Genomic DNA, 15,371 nt, shown 5'->3' on the forward strand with positions numbered 1-15,371 from the left:
CTCTAATAATTTCTCAGCCAGAAGCAAAGAGTCTTGTTTTTTTTCATCTTTTTCAAACACAGAACACACCTCCTTCAGTTGGTCCTCCAGCATGTACAACAATGGGATAGCTTTTCCCAAATTAGAGTCCTCCTTGCTGACTGCACGCGTGAAGAACTCAAAAGGACGAAGCATGCGTGTCAGGCTTTGAACTATGTTCCATTGTGCCGCACCCATCCTCAGCTCCTCTGTACCCTCTGTAAGGAAATATTGATCGAGTTCCTTATACTGCTCATACAGACGCTCAAGCATGTAGAAGGTTGAGTTCCAACGTGTTACCACCTCCTGGATGAGTGCTTTCACTGGCATTTGACGTTGATATAGCAGGCTCCTCAGCTGCTTCCGGGCCTTAAAAGAATGGCTGAAATGCTTGCACATTTTTCGGCAGGTGTCCAATACACTGTACGCTGCACTGCCTTTATTATCCAAGAATTTTTGGACAACCAGGTTTATACAGTGCGCCAAACACGGCACTCTGAAATAGTCACCGTCCCTCATGGCCTTAACTATATTGGAGCCATTGTCCGTGGAAACATAACCAACCTGGCGTTTTAGTGGGGACAGCCAGTTAAGGACCTTTGTGTTAAAGACATCCAAAATGTTATCTGCTGTGTGACGTTTCTCCAAACCAAACATGGCTAGTGTTGCATGTTTCCGAGCAGCTTTAAAAACAATGTCCGCGTCAACACCTGCGTTTAGCTTTGCTTTAGCCCCTGAAAAAGAGACCCAGTGTGCAGTGATGCACATGTAATCAGCGCCTGCGCCACTGGTCCACATGTCTGTTGTCAGATGTATAGTGTGAACAGCACTCTTCTGCAAAGCTGCCCCAATCACCTTCAGAACATCTTCATGTAGTGCTAGAACCGCAACTCGGGCAAAATAGAACCGGCTAGGAACCTTCCATTTAGGGCAGAGCGCTGCCACTAATTCTAGAAAACCAACCCCTTCTACAAAAGAAAAAGGGAGAAGGTCCAGAGCTAGCATTTTAGCCAGCTTAGTGTTATACAGACGCGTCAGTGGGTGGTTGCGTTCATATTGCGCTTCTGTAAACAACATCTTTTTAATGTTGCCCTGGACCAAGGATTTACGGGATGATGATGATATCTTCGACCCAGTTACGCTCGCTGATGAACTTTTCCGCATTGATGTCTCACTCTCTCCCACACTCTTAGTGTGCCTCACATGGGGTGTGCTGCTGACAGGGGTACTGGGTGTAAGTGAAGTGTTTGAATCGTCTTCTTCCTCCTCGTCATCATCAGATGAAACATCAACGTTTTCATTACGTGCAATTCCGGCTTGCTTAAACTCCTCTAGGTGCGGAAACCATTGGACAGGGTGCGCTCTCTTAAGATGACCTCTCTGGCCTCCGGTACCATAGCTAGAACCAAGCTTACCACGACCAACTCGAAGCTTACAAATGCTACAAATGGCTACGTTTTCCATTTTTGGGCAAACACTAAAGAAGTCCCAAACTGGAGACTTGAAATGTCTTTGGGGGCCGGAGGAGGCGGCGATACTGGTGGTGGTGGTCCTGCTGCTAATGCCAGATGAAGTGGAGGATGTGGATTGCCGAACTTCAGTACGTTTTGCACTTTCACCACCACGAATTGAGGTCGAGGTGGGTACCTTCTTGCGAGGAAGAAATATGGAAGCGGTAGGTTTTGGTGTACTACTTAACTCCAAATCTAATGATTCCATTTCCATTGCCTCCTTGTCGACATCATCACGCTCAGCAGCTTCTCGGGATAGGGTCAAAATGTCTCTTTGCTGCATGCCCGGTGGGGCTGCAGTGACCTTTGTGATGACTGGCTCGTCATCATCGTGAGAGGCTTCATCACCAGCAGTATCTGTCACTTCTTGTTGAGCCTCATCACAATCCATAGCTATGACTTTTTCGACGACCTTCCTTTTACGCTTAGGTACCTTTGTCAGATCATGGTGTGCCTCACTGTCAGACCGCAGTTGTGGTTCCCAAGACGGATCACTTGCATCAGAAGGAGGTGGGCTTGAAGAAGATGTAGACACCCCCCTTGATCTTTTCCTTGCTAGGGATGTGGAAGACAACGAATGATCATCAGGAGGAGTGGCTTCCAATACCTCGGCTTCATTGTCGATTTCCTGATGTGCCCCTACTTCGGGAGGAACAACTATTGTGGGCACTTGTGAACCTCCATGCACCTTTGCTTGCGCATCTCCTTTTGCTGCCTCTCCTTCCACATGTACTTGGGCGTGTACTTGCACATGGTGTTGTTGTTGCGGCTGTGGTTGTTCAACACTTGTCAGATGAGTTACAACAACCTGTGTTGATTCAGGGACATTGCTGCTACTTTCTTGCGATGAGCCAACATCACTGGTCGATGGTGATTGGAGAAGTACACTGACTGCCTCTGAAGCACTCAAGGGCTTTGACTTAAGTTGGCGTGGTGGTGGAGGCACTGAACCCAATGGAGCAGAGGTTCTGCTCCCAGCTTGGTCCCCAGCAGATCCTGCTGCTGCAGGCGTACTTTTTTTTTTGCTCCCAAAAAACGTGGCGGGTGGCACACCAGCCTCCTTGGTAACTTGCTTCTTCTGCTCCTTACTAGCAACTTTCTTGCTAGAGGAGCTACGGAGAACTTTTTTGGGGGCCATCTTCTTCAGAGCAGGTCAGACAGCAGGCCGCAGTTGCACGAATTGTAGAGTTGTCTGAGGCCAGACGTGACGTCGCGTGACGTTATGCTGCACACACACACCGCTGCAGGACTTCTTCCTGGCACTGGTGGTTCTCTTGAGTCTTGTGCACCTAAAAACAATGGAAGACAGAGGAACATCAGTTCAGTTATACAGCACAAAAAAAATCGAAAAACACTGCAAAATCAGCACAATCCCATTCCATCCATGCCCTCCATGATGTTTAAGTTCAAGACAGCCCACAGAAAGACTAGGCCCATGCTAGACTCAAATACCCTGCCCTGGTGAAAAGGCCACAAGTACAGGCCCAAAAAACGAAAATCACTGAAAAATCAGCACAATCCCAATCCATCCATGCCCTCCAGGATGTTTAAGTTCAAGACAGCCCACAGAAAGACTAGGCCCATGCTAGACTCAAATACCCCTGGTGAAAAGGCCACAAGTACAGGCCCAAAAAACGAAAATCACTGAAAAATCAGCACAATCCCAATCCATCCATGCCCTCCATGATGTTTAAATTCAAGACAACCCACAGAAAGACTAGGCCCATGCAAGACTCACTACCCCTGGGCATAAATAAAGGTTGAAAAGTAGGCAAAATGGTTGCAGGCCTAACAACAAAGCCTGCATTCAAAATGGCCACTTGCCTGCCAGCACATGGCCAGTGCCTGTAGCTGCACTCAAAATGGCCACCAGCCACATGGCCTGTCCCTCCCCATGAACACCCCCAAAAATCGAAAAACACTGCAAAATCAGCACAATCCCATTCCATCCATGTCCTCCATGATGTTTAAGTTCAAGACAGCCCACAGAAAGACTAGGCCCATGCTAGACTCAAATACCCTGCCCTGGTGAAAAGGCCACAAGTACAGGCCCAAAAAACGAAAATCACTGAAAAATCAGCACAATCCCAATCCATCCATGCCCTCCATGATGTTTAAGTTCAAGACAGCCCACAGAAAGACTAGGCCCATGCTAGACTCAAATACCCCTGGTGAAAAGGCCACAAGTACAGGCCCAAAAAATGAAAATCACTGAAAAATCAGCACAATCCCAATCCATCCATGCCCTCCATGATGTTTAAATTCAAGACAACCCACAGAAAGACTAGGCCCATGCAAGACTCACTACCCCTGGGCATAAATAAAGGTTGAAAAGTAGGCAAAATGGTTGCAGGCCTAACAACAAAGCCTGCATTCAAAATGGCCACTTGCCTGCCAGCACATGGCCAGTGCCTGTAGCTGCACTCAAAATGGCCACCAGCCACATGGCCTGTCCCTCCCCATGAACACCCCCAAAAATCGAAAAACACTGCAAAATCAGCACAATCCCATTCCATCCATGCCCTCCATGATGTTTAAGTTCAAGACAGCCCACAGAAAGACTAGGCCCATGCTAGACTCAAATACCCCTGGTGAAAAGGCCACAAGTACAGCCCCAAAAAACGAAAATCACTGAAAAATCAGCACAATCCCAATCCATCCATGCCCTCCATGATGTTTAAATTCAAGACAACCCACAGAAAGACTAGGCCCATGCAAGACTCACTACCCCTGGGCATAAATAAAGGTTGAAAAGTAGGCAAAATGGTTGCAGGCCTAACAACAAAGCCTGCATTCAAAATGGCCACTTGCCTGCCAGCACATGGCCAGTGCCTGTAGCTGCACTCAAAATGGCCACCAGCCACATGGCCTGTCCCTCCCCATGAACACCCCCAAAAATCGAAAAACACTGCAAAATCAGCACAATCCCATTCCATCCATGCCCTCCATGATGTTTAAGTTCAAGACAGCCCACAGAAAGACTAGGCCCATGCTAGACTCAAATACCCCTGGTGAAAAGGCCACAAGTACAGGCCCAAAAAACGAAAATCACTGAAAAATCAGCACAATCCCAATCCATCCATGCCCTCCATGATGTTTAAATTCAATACAACCCTCAGAAAGACTAGGCCCATGCAAGACTCACTACCCCTGGGCATAAATAAAGGTTGAAAAGTAGGCAAAATGGTTGCAGGCCTAACAACAATGCCTGCATTCAAAATGGCCACTTGCCTGCCAGCACATGGCCAGTGCCTGTAGCTGCACTCAAAATGGCCACCAGCCACATGGCCTGTCCCTCCCCAAGAACACCCCCAAAAATCGAAAAACACTGCAAAATCAGCACAATCCCATTCCATCCATGCCCTCCATGATGTTTAAGTTCAAGACAGCCCACAGAAAGACTAGGCCCATGCTAGACTCAAATACCCCTGGTGAAAAGGCCACAAGTACAGCCCCAAAAAAACGAAAATCACTGAAAAATCAGCACAATCCCAATCCATCCATGCCCTCCATGATGTTTAAATTCAAGACAACCCACAGAAAGACTAGGCCCATGCAAGACTCACTACCCCTGGGCATAAATAAAGGTTGAAAAGTAGGCAAAATGGTTGCAGGCCTAACAACAAAGCCTGCATTCAAAATGGCCACTTGCCTGCCAGCACATGGCCAGTGCCTGTAGCTGCACTCAAAATGGCCACCAGCCACATGGCCTGTCCCTCCCCATGAACACCCCCAAAAATCGAAAAACACTGCAAAATCAGCACAATCCCATTCCATCCATGCCCTCCATGATGTTTAAGTTCAAGACAGCCCACAGAAAGACTAGGCCCATGCTAGACTCAAATACCCCTGGTGAAAAGGCCACAAGTACAGCCCCAAAAAACGAAAATCACTGAAAAATCAGCACAATCCCAATCCATCCATGGCCTCCATGATGTTTAAGTTCAAGACAACCCACAGAAAGACTCAGTCCACCCACCACTGAGTACCCCTGGGCAAAAGGCCCCAAAACAGCCCAAAAATCGAAAATTCCAAAATTTTAGTTGCAGCAACTGTAATGCCCCAAACAAACTTACTTGTAAAATTTCTAATCCAACAGTGATCCAAAGAAAGTCAAAAAGGCCTCAAATCCAAAGATCCAGCAGCATCCACAAAAAGTAATCCTTCCAGCTCCAGATCCAAATGAAAAGTGACCAGGAGATGGACAAAGCACTGGGAGGAGCCTGCTGAACAGGAACAGGAAGTTGAAGACTGTGGGGCACTTCCTTCCTCCCACCCCCCTCCCCCCCTCCCCAAAATGGACTCCTCGCTAAAAAAGTGCAGGCAAATGTCAACCTAAGGAGTTATTCAGATAAAAATCATCATTTCAAGAAGGTTTATGCTGCTTGCTGGTGGATTTCTTGTGCAGAATTGCAAATTTTATATTTTCGCTTGTGCGAGATTCTTGCTGCTCGCCGCATCTCAAATCTCGCAATTGCGAAGTACCGCGAGACGTGATCTCGCCGTACTCGCGTTGACAAACTATCGCTGGCAAGCCGCGATGACGTAATCGCGCTCGCCAATTCCCGCGGGATCACACAGCAAGATCCAAAATGGCGCAGCACTCGCAAACTATCGAGAAAAACAACTCGGCAAACGATGATAAACGCCGCGCGCCGCAAAAATTGTATCACCAACGCCGCGCGCCGCAAAAAAAATCCGCTGCGTGCGAATTTGCGGATTTTGCGGGGAATTCGCAAATCTCGCGGATTGCGAATTTCCCAAAAATCCGCAAAATCCGCGAGCGTAACGGATTTTCCGCCCATGCTTACTAAGGCAATGGTTCACTTCTACTTACTGGAAGGTTATTCATCCCTGATGCAATGTTCATAATTACTTGGTGAAATGTTTCCTCTTGTCTAACAAGATGTGGCCTGGTATGTAGAGATCCGATTATTCCTAATTCATGGAATGTTATTTAAATGTCTTTCTAAGGAATTTATTGCAGGTGCTGACTAGGAGCAGGGCTGTTGCCAGGCCTACCGTTATTTATTTATTTATTTATTTATTTAAGTATTTATGGCTGGGTAATGCAAAACATGTGCTTCTAAGGGAAGGAAATAAGTCAATACTACTGTGATTTTTGATTACCCTGTACTTGATCTTAGATAAAACTTATTTATTTGATTCAACCATACTGGTGTGGTCTCAGTCTTTGCGTACATTCATTGTTTCAGCGGATGAGTGTGCTGTGTAGTCACTTTACACCTAAGCTTCGGGTGCCTACCTGCTCGAGCAAAGCTACCCCCGGGGACCTAATGACCCCAGTTCCTACAAGAAGTATGATACATCTTGATGGAAGAGAGTCTGTGTCAATGGAGGATGGTACATATTGATGGAAAAGAGTCTGTGTCATGAAAGATGATACATCTTGATGGGCATGTCTGTGTGCCACATGGCATACATGCCTGTATTTGGGGTGCTAGAGGGTGTCAAAGTGACACCCCCTGCACCCTTGCTTGAATCGATATTTACCAAATCGGTAAATACTGATTTGGTGATGCCCATTGATTCCTATGGGCTTCATCCCCCCCTCTGTTTTACCACTTCTTAAATACTGATTCGGTAAAATTCGGTATTTAAGAAGTGGTAAAATTAAATTACCTACATCTAGCCCTTGGTCTCTATCTTGACTCCTGTAAATCTATGAACTTAATAATTCTTTAAATGTATAAGTCCACGCTATCCTATTTCACTCACCTTTTGGTATTACGCGATTTTTTCTGATCAACTCAATAGTGCATATTATGCTACCAGACTATTATGGAGTATTCGATTTGAGCAATAGAATTTTTAAATAGCTTTTGGGCTGATTATCACATATAACATAATTAACCTCATTCTACCTCTCTGTCTGTCTCCGTCTCCCTTCTACCTCACCCCTATAATTCTCCCACTACTGAATCATTTCTCTTCTTCACCCCTTTCAAAAATGTCACTTTAAGCAAGCCCTAGAAACATATGAAATTTCAAAAATATTAGACAAATTGATCTTAGCTTAAAATAATTGATCAATCAGAACTAACATCTTAATTGTATACTTCGGCTCCTGACCGATTTCTGTACCTAGCTCTTGAACGTGTTTTGAAATGAACCTATGTAGATACACTGTACATGTATGTTTCACCAATGTTGGTTATTATATGCTTGTCTCAATGCTCGGCTGAGCTTTGGTCATGATTTTAATTCTATATTTATATGTTTGTGTTTAATACAGCCCTGAAGAAGTCCCAAGTCAGGACGAAACGCGTCGGCTGTACTAACTTTTCTACCACATTATGGAAGAAAAGAAATCAAAATTGAGGAACTCTACTCTTGTGATTATTATAGTTTGAATTTATTTTATTTGTCGATATTGTGTTGTGCACCTGTGCTTTTTTGTATTTTGTCAAAGTTCTTTTTGAACTAGCATTGTGATGGTGGGTGCCAATCAGTGTGCACACATTTTCATATGTCAATAGAAAGGGAATGATATGATGAAGAGTTACTCAGGTTAGGTGCTGTGATCAAGAAGGTTCCACTGTCTTTTTTGCTTGAAAGCTGTACGTATTATACTTCGCATTCTGTCTTAGGATTGTAGCAGTTCATATCTCTTGCATGAAAAATAAGACTGTTCAAAAACCCTTTTGATTAAAACACCCGTCTTCCTATTTCTGTGCAACGCTGTGTAGAAACTAAGCATGTACGATTGACTGAGTGCAACGGTTATCTATTGTTTCCATGACTCTGAAGATATTGTTCCGACTCTAAAGGAAACAAAGTTTTCATGTTTATGCGGTTGTCAGAAACTAATCCCTTCTTGTTCATTCGAGAAAGTTTCTAGTGACCTCTGAGTTAGCTGGCACACACAAGTAATTAAGTTTAATGTACTCCATAGAGACATACTGACCTCAGTCCTTTGTCAAAACTACAGTGTATATTATTTCAATACGCAGAGCCTATCAGGAATATAGGAACTACACTACATGCCGCCCAACCATTTAACACTAGAAACTGAAGTAACTCAGCCATGCTATTCTCAGAGACCCCTACTCATAATACTCCAATAGACGTCTGCAGTGGGTAGGGATAATATCCGCCAGAGCTGAGTATGACGAAAATTCTATGTATTAGCTTTTTGGTTTGTTCAACGTTGAAGCATACAGTGTTCCAAAATATTGGGCACCTTATCTTTGTTCCCTTGAATCTTGCTCTGCAATTTTCATTAAACAAAATGTCCCTAAACGGGGATAATAACACCGAAACGGGTGGAGCTTCAGGCGATGACACCCTACCAGCTTTTTACATAGCAGGTTTTTCTGAAATCAATGCGAATGCTGTAATGATTCCCCCAAATTTAAGGAGAGCCATCACTCTAAAACTTATAAAACTTGGCCTAACATCAAGAGGTGGTAGGGCAGTTTTTGTGATAGAGGCACATGAATGTCACCAGACAGAGGTATCCTATTCATGATAGTATTCCCAGAATCAAATCTAGTAACACATTTGTTTCACTTCTACAAAGAAGATGATCCACCAGAGGAATATATTCCTTTCGAGGATATTTAAATTCCACTCACATACCAGGAGCATGAGCTCTGGTTTAAAGGCGCCCTAAAACATTTAAATCACGTTACCAGGCTCGGTCCACTAGGTAGACCAGGAGCAACATGGCCGGTTTTAGCCAGCTATACACCTGACCTGACCGGAATGTCAGACGATGAATTACCTAGTAATATACAAAGATTAGTGGAATGATACAATCAAAACCACAACTGTCCGAAATTCCTGAAAAGATCTTTTCTAAAAACACTCCTATCTCTTCTAAAAAGAAGTGAGAGAATAGCAAACAAACTTCCATAGAGAAGCGTTCTCATTCCCGAGGTAGGTCTCCTCAAAAGAAGCCCTCCGACGGAGGTATAACCTCAGGAATAGGGATAATTTGAGAATACCTGACAGGTATCAAGACACTGATACAGGTTCCTCTCGTACCTTTCAGATATCGTCACAGACATCTGAAAGAAGAGAACGGTCAAAAAACAAGGAAGAACGCGTGAAGTCCAAAGACGATCAACTCGTTCAGAAAAGTAAAGCAAAACCTAAATTCACCAAAAAAAAGGTAGCAGGACATGCCGCGGATCTTGAGGACACAACTCAAGAACGGAGAATGGGCTCAGACAATGTTGGACAGCGCAGCAGAAGCAACAATAGCTCGCCAGAACCTAAAGGGACTTCTGGAGACAGTGGACTTGAATGAGGACATTGAAGTTGAAACTGCAGATACCAGGGTTAGTTCTCCACATAGGTTATATGAAATAACACCCCGGATGGAGGGAGAAATACCAAGACAAGTGAAAGCACTCTATTGGGAGCGACCTTCCAAGGGTTATGATATACTTCTAGCGGAACAACACTGGCCACCAGGATTTATCAGGGAGTGCCCACATGGCGAAGACATCATTATTCCAGCCTTCTCCAACCATATTCTAGTAAATTTAAAATATACTTATGCCAGGGAATGGGCAGTTGCCCAAGCTCAAGCATTACACAAAAATCATATATAATGGGATGAGGACTTGCCTCACCATAAAATCCAATTAAAAAATCAACCTACTGCACAAAGGCAGTATACAGTTAAGCAAGAAGCTAAAAAAAAAACAGGTAAGGGAGATCTTAGATCAACTTGAATACCAAGGGGTGATTCAAAAATGCACCTCATCAATGAACAATCCTTTGTTTCCTGTCTCCATACCAGACAATACATATTACATATCGTCTAGTTTTGGACTACAGACACTTAAACTCATGTTGCAAAACATTTGCAGTGCAAAATACACACAGTACAGAATTCATGAATAACATTGTGCGTAAAAAATATAAAACCACATTAGATATTTCTAATGGTTTCTTTTGTCTAAACATTGCGCCTGAAAGTAGGTATTTGACCGCTTTCTCAATAATGCGGACACAGTGTCACTTCTGTGGTCTCCCTCAAGGATTTAAGAATAGTCCTGGGTTATTATCAGCAAGGGTAACAGAGTTACTACAAACCTATAACGATCAGGCATTGCCATATGTCGATGATATCTATCTGACAGACGATGACATGGATAGGCACTTGAACAGGGTAAACACCATTATACTGTGCTTCGCCTCTGAAGGGTATGAATTCAATTTTTAAAAAATCAAGATTTGCCCATCTCAGCGTCCTTTTTCTAGGATATTAACTATCAAGTGAAGGCAAAAGCCTGGCAGCCAACTTTTTAGAAAAGTGTGTGCTGCTCCAACCACCAAAAGCGCTGAAGAATTTACAATCGATTCTAGGTTTCCTGAATTTTGGAAGAACTTACATATTAGACTATGCAGAAAGGGTTAAACCTCTCTATGAATGAATCAAACCTGATTTTAAAACAGTAAATTGGACACAAAAACACACAGAAATGTTGAGTTCACTACAAACAGACATGTTAGCAACCAAACATTTACAAACACACGTAAACATACGCAACTTAGTGATCCGAATCATTTCGGGTCAATGCGGATTCACCTACGTAACTTTTAACAAGGGTGAAAAAGTACCAATCGCATACAAATCACATTTGTACACACAAGCAGAAATTAAATTCACTTCTACAGAAAAAATTCTGACAGCAGTTCAAACCGCTGTAGCAAAAGAAAGAGCCCTAGCACAGGGGAAACAAATTATGGTTGTAACTCCTGTACCTGCCTTAGAGGCGGTGACAAAAGCTAGCATTCCGAATGCAAAAGCTTTACAAACCCAGATGGATACAATGGGTTAATTCTCTTGCTGCAACTGATGTTGAATACGTTTTTGATCCTTACTTGAAAACACAAGCATTCTTGCAATACGAACAAGAATGTCCTCTGCCTACTGAAATTCTGCCTCTACACCAGTATGAATGTATAATTTATACTGACGGATCAGCACAACCCATTACGGGGTAAACAAGCTCATAGTGCTGCTTGCGCGATCGTTAAAAGTCATATACCCGATGGCAAATTCAGACCTATGGTCACAAAAACGCAATCTCTAGGAGATTGTACAGCTCAGTGAGCTGAACTATAAGCATTTATAATGGCACTTGAAAATACGGATTGCGAATTCTCCACACTCATAGTGTGCGATTCTGCATACCCTGCCAATATTGTTCAACACTCCGTCCATCATCCCCTTTAGTTTTGCTTTGTTCGCACCAAGTTGGCAGGGTATGCCCTGACGTGGGTCCCTTGCTCACTTTGCCACTGGATTAAAGCTAGCTTGACTGATGACGGCTGATTAGCCAGAAACCAGTCCCAGGATGCTTGCTTCCGGTCCAGGGATGACATGGCTTCGCAGTTCTGGCTGGACTGTTCCCATGAGGCACAGGGTCAGACTGATTTGCATATGGCCATGTCTAAACTGGGGTGGCTGGGTGAGCTAAAGAATGATGCTGCATTAAACCCAGATCAGTTGACTAGGGATGAGTGCTTGTAATGTTCAACGCTCCGTCCATCATCCCCTTTGGTTCTGCTTTGTTCGCCCTAAGTTGGCAGGGTATGCCCAGATGTGTGTCCCTTGCTCACTTTGCCACTGGATTCAAGCTAGCCAGGCTGATGATGGCTAATTAGCCAGAAACCAGTCCCAGGATGCTTTTTTCCGGTCCAGGGAAGACATGGCTTGGCAGTTCGGGCTGGACTGTTCCCATGAGGGACAGGGTCAGACTGATTTGCAAATGGCCATGTCTGAACTTGGGTGGTGGAGTGAGCTAAAGAATAATGATGGATTAAACACAGATCAGTTGACTGAGGGTGAGTGCTTGCATTGTGCAACAATCCGTCCATCATCCCCTTTGGTTTAGCTTTGTTCACCCTAAGTTGGCAGGGAATGCCCAGACGTGGGTCCCTTGCTCAGTTTGCTTCTGGATTCAAGCTAGCCTGACTGATGACGGCTTATTAGCCTGAAACCGGTCCCAGGATGCTTTTTCCGGACAAGGGAAGACATGGCTTGGCAATGCGGGCTGGACTTTTCCCATGAGGCACAGGGTCAGTCTGATTTGCATATGGCCATGTCTGAACTGGGGTGGCGGAGTGAGCTAAATAATTATGATGGATTAAACCAAGATCAGTTGACTGGGGGTGAGTGCTTGCAATGTTCAACACTCCGTCCATCATCCCCTTTGGTTTTGCGATAGTCCATATATTACAGCTGGTGTCGTAGTCCTTCCTCTTCGTCACTGAAGGAAGTTAAGCCCGCTGAACTTTATTCTGTTTTAGACTCCGAACCTAATATTATAAGGGTAACCTGTTTTAGACTTTCCCTTAACAGTTCGTACTATTGTATCCAACATTCAGTAAATAAAGAAATTGTACACCAAGCATAACATTGGACCTGGAATGAACATCAACTGAGTCCATTCAATATTGAGACTTCACCTTAGGTATTGAAATATCATGCAGAAATTGGTTGCCAGCAAACAATGTCAATACGGCTTCCTCAAGCATAACTATGAACCATAGTATAGACATAAATTCAGTACTCCCTGACAATCACATGATCCCATACTGTTCTCCATAGAATCCATGAATGTTATATCGTAAGTCCCCCAAGGGAGGGAGGCATAGATAGAGCATGCCAGGGGGGTTAATCCTTGCCTCTTAGTCCTTTGTTTTCAAAAACACATTTTTATTGGTTTTCTTTACATCCAAAGAGGTCGAGAAGCGTGGAGAGAAACAAGGGGTTTCGGTTACATGCCCAATATTATCGACAGTTGTTCAATATCACATGGATTAATTAAGGCCCAAACTTATCATCAGACGATGGTACATACCAATTTTCAAGCAGACTTATTAGCAGCCCAAAACAGCCCGGGACTTAAACTTAATCAAAGGAACAATGCTCACCCCGTAGGCTGCCCAACCCTATAGTCCGGGCAGAGCCCTGAGTAAGTCCTGTACCAATGTCCTTGATCAGTCATAGACAAAATGTGAACCCCAACTTCCTCAACTCCCTCCCCACCCTCCCAGGTGTGTCACTTAAGTGCTGGTCTCACAGGATCTAGGCAGCCATAGCCGCAAAAGAGGCAACTCATTGTAATGAGGGGAGATGTAAGGGGAGCCAGATAGACACAGGGCAGGCGCCACTACCCATCTCGGGGGAGCCAAAACAGACTGCGTGGCCAGCCTACTCTGGACTAATCTACCGCTGCCGACAGGCCGTTCACAGGCGCTACATATTCAGCACTTTCAGGGTTTTTGAGCGCCACTACAAGCAGTTCCTAGGCTCTCGCCCTTTCCATCGCCTTATCTCTCCCCTTGCGGTTCGCAATCTGTAATCTAATCACCCCCTCACACTCAGCCCATTTCATTAGGTCCGCTTTCCACTTAACGGCACTAGGAGCCTGCTGTTCTTTCCAATGTGTGGTGATGGTTCTCTTGGCTAATAGGAGGCCCAGGTCAATAAATGTACTGGTAATTTTATTTTTGGAGGTATGAGGAAACCAGTGATGGATCCAGGGGGCCATGGAGGGGTTCAAGTCCCTGTCGGTTATGTCCGACAGTGAAGCTGTCACTTCCTCCCAATAACTATCTAGGACCGGGGATTCCCACAGCATATGTTTGAAATCTGCGTTATCTGCCATGCATCTCTGGCAAGTCGCGGGGTGGGTCGGAAAATATGTATGTAGCTTCTGCGAGGTAAGGTTTGCTCTGTGAAGAATATGGAAGTGTATTAACTGGAACCTCGCATTCCTTGTGCTCCTCCAGGCTCTCTCTACCAGTTCATCCCATGCCTTGTCGGGGATAGCAGTCTCTATATTCGTTTCCCACTTAAGCTTTAGAGCAGAATGGGGTTGTAAGGATTCCAGTGTCATGCGTCTGTAGAGGCATGTCACTGCCTTGAGTGTGCTTGCCACCATGTAATATAATGTAATGTAAATTGGTATTTATACCGCGAGACTATCACTCCAAGGAGCATCTTGGCGCCTACACAGACCAGAGTGGATCTAGAGTCTGGTCCGGCTGCTTTCAGTAGTATGACCAGGGTACTCATACTAGTGCTCGTGCGCACGTGTTAGGGAGACTAAAAATCCAGGTCTTCAATGCCTTTCTGAACTCAGATTCCCGTTCCATAGCACGGAGATGTGGGGGGAGTTTGTTCCATGCTTTGATCCTAGGACTGGCAGGGATTTGCCACCCCTTGAAGTGAGTCTAAAAGCCGGGATAGCCAACCGGTTGGCATTGGAGGATCTTAGGGTGCGCGATGGATGGTATCGGGAGAACCTCTTTTGTATGTACTTTGGTCCTTGCGAATGAAAGGCCCTGAAGGTGATTACTAGGACTTTAAACAACACCCGTTTGACCACTGGTAACCAGTGAAGAGTGTTCAATGCGGTAGACGCTGATGATTTCTTTGGCCATTTCAGAACCAGCCTGGCGGCTGCATGCTGCACCATTTGCAACTTATGAGTAACCACCTTGTTGGTTCCCACATATAGACTATTACAATAGTCGAGTCTTGCTGTTACGAGGGGGACAGCTACCATTTTCCTGGCTGATAGTGGGAGTAAATCAACGAATTTTCTTAGACTTTTAATGACATTGAAACAGGTACCAGCTACTGATAGTGCCTGTTGTTTAAACGACAGATCGGCATCAAACTTGATGCCTACGTTACGTGCCACATTAGTCGTGTTTGGCGGTACCTCCGCATCTTCAGGCCACCATAGTTTAGGGATAAAGTCATTTTGCAGGCCCATAGGCAGGAGTTCAGTTTTTCCAGTGTTGCACTTTAAATGATTCTTTCCCATCCAATCAAAAGTGGTCGTC

This window comes from Lissotriton vulgaris, chromosome 2_2 (genome assembly GCF_964263255.1).
Source record: "Lissotriton vulgaris chromosome 2_2, aLisVul1.2, whole genome shotgun sequence".
In the NCBI taxonomy this organism is placed as follows: Eukaryota; Metazoa; Chordata; class Amphibia; order Caudata; family Salamandridae; genus Lissotriton; species Lissotriton vulgaris.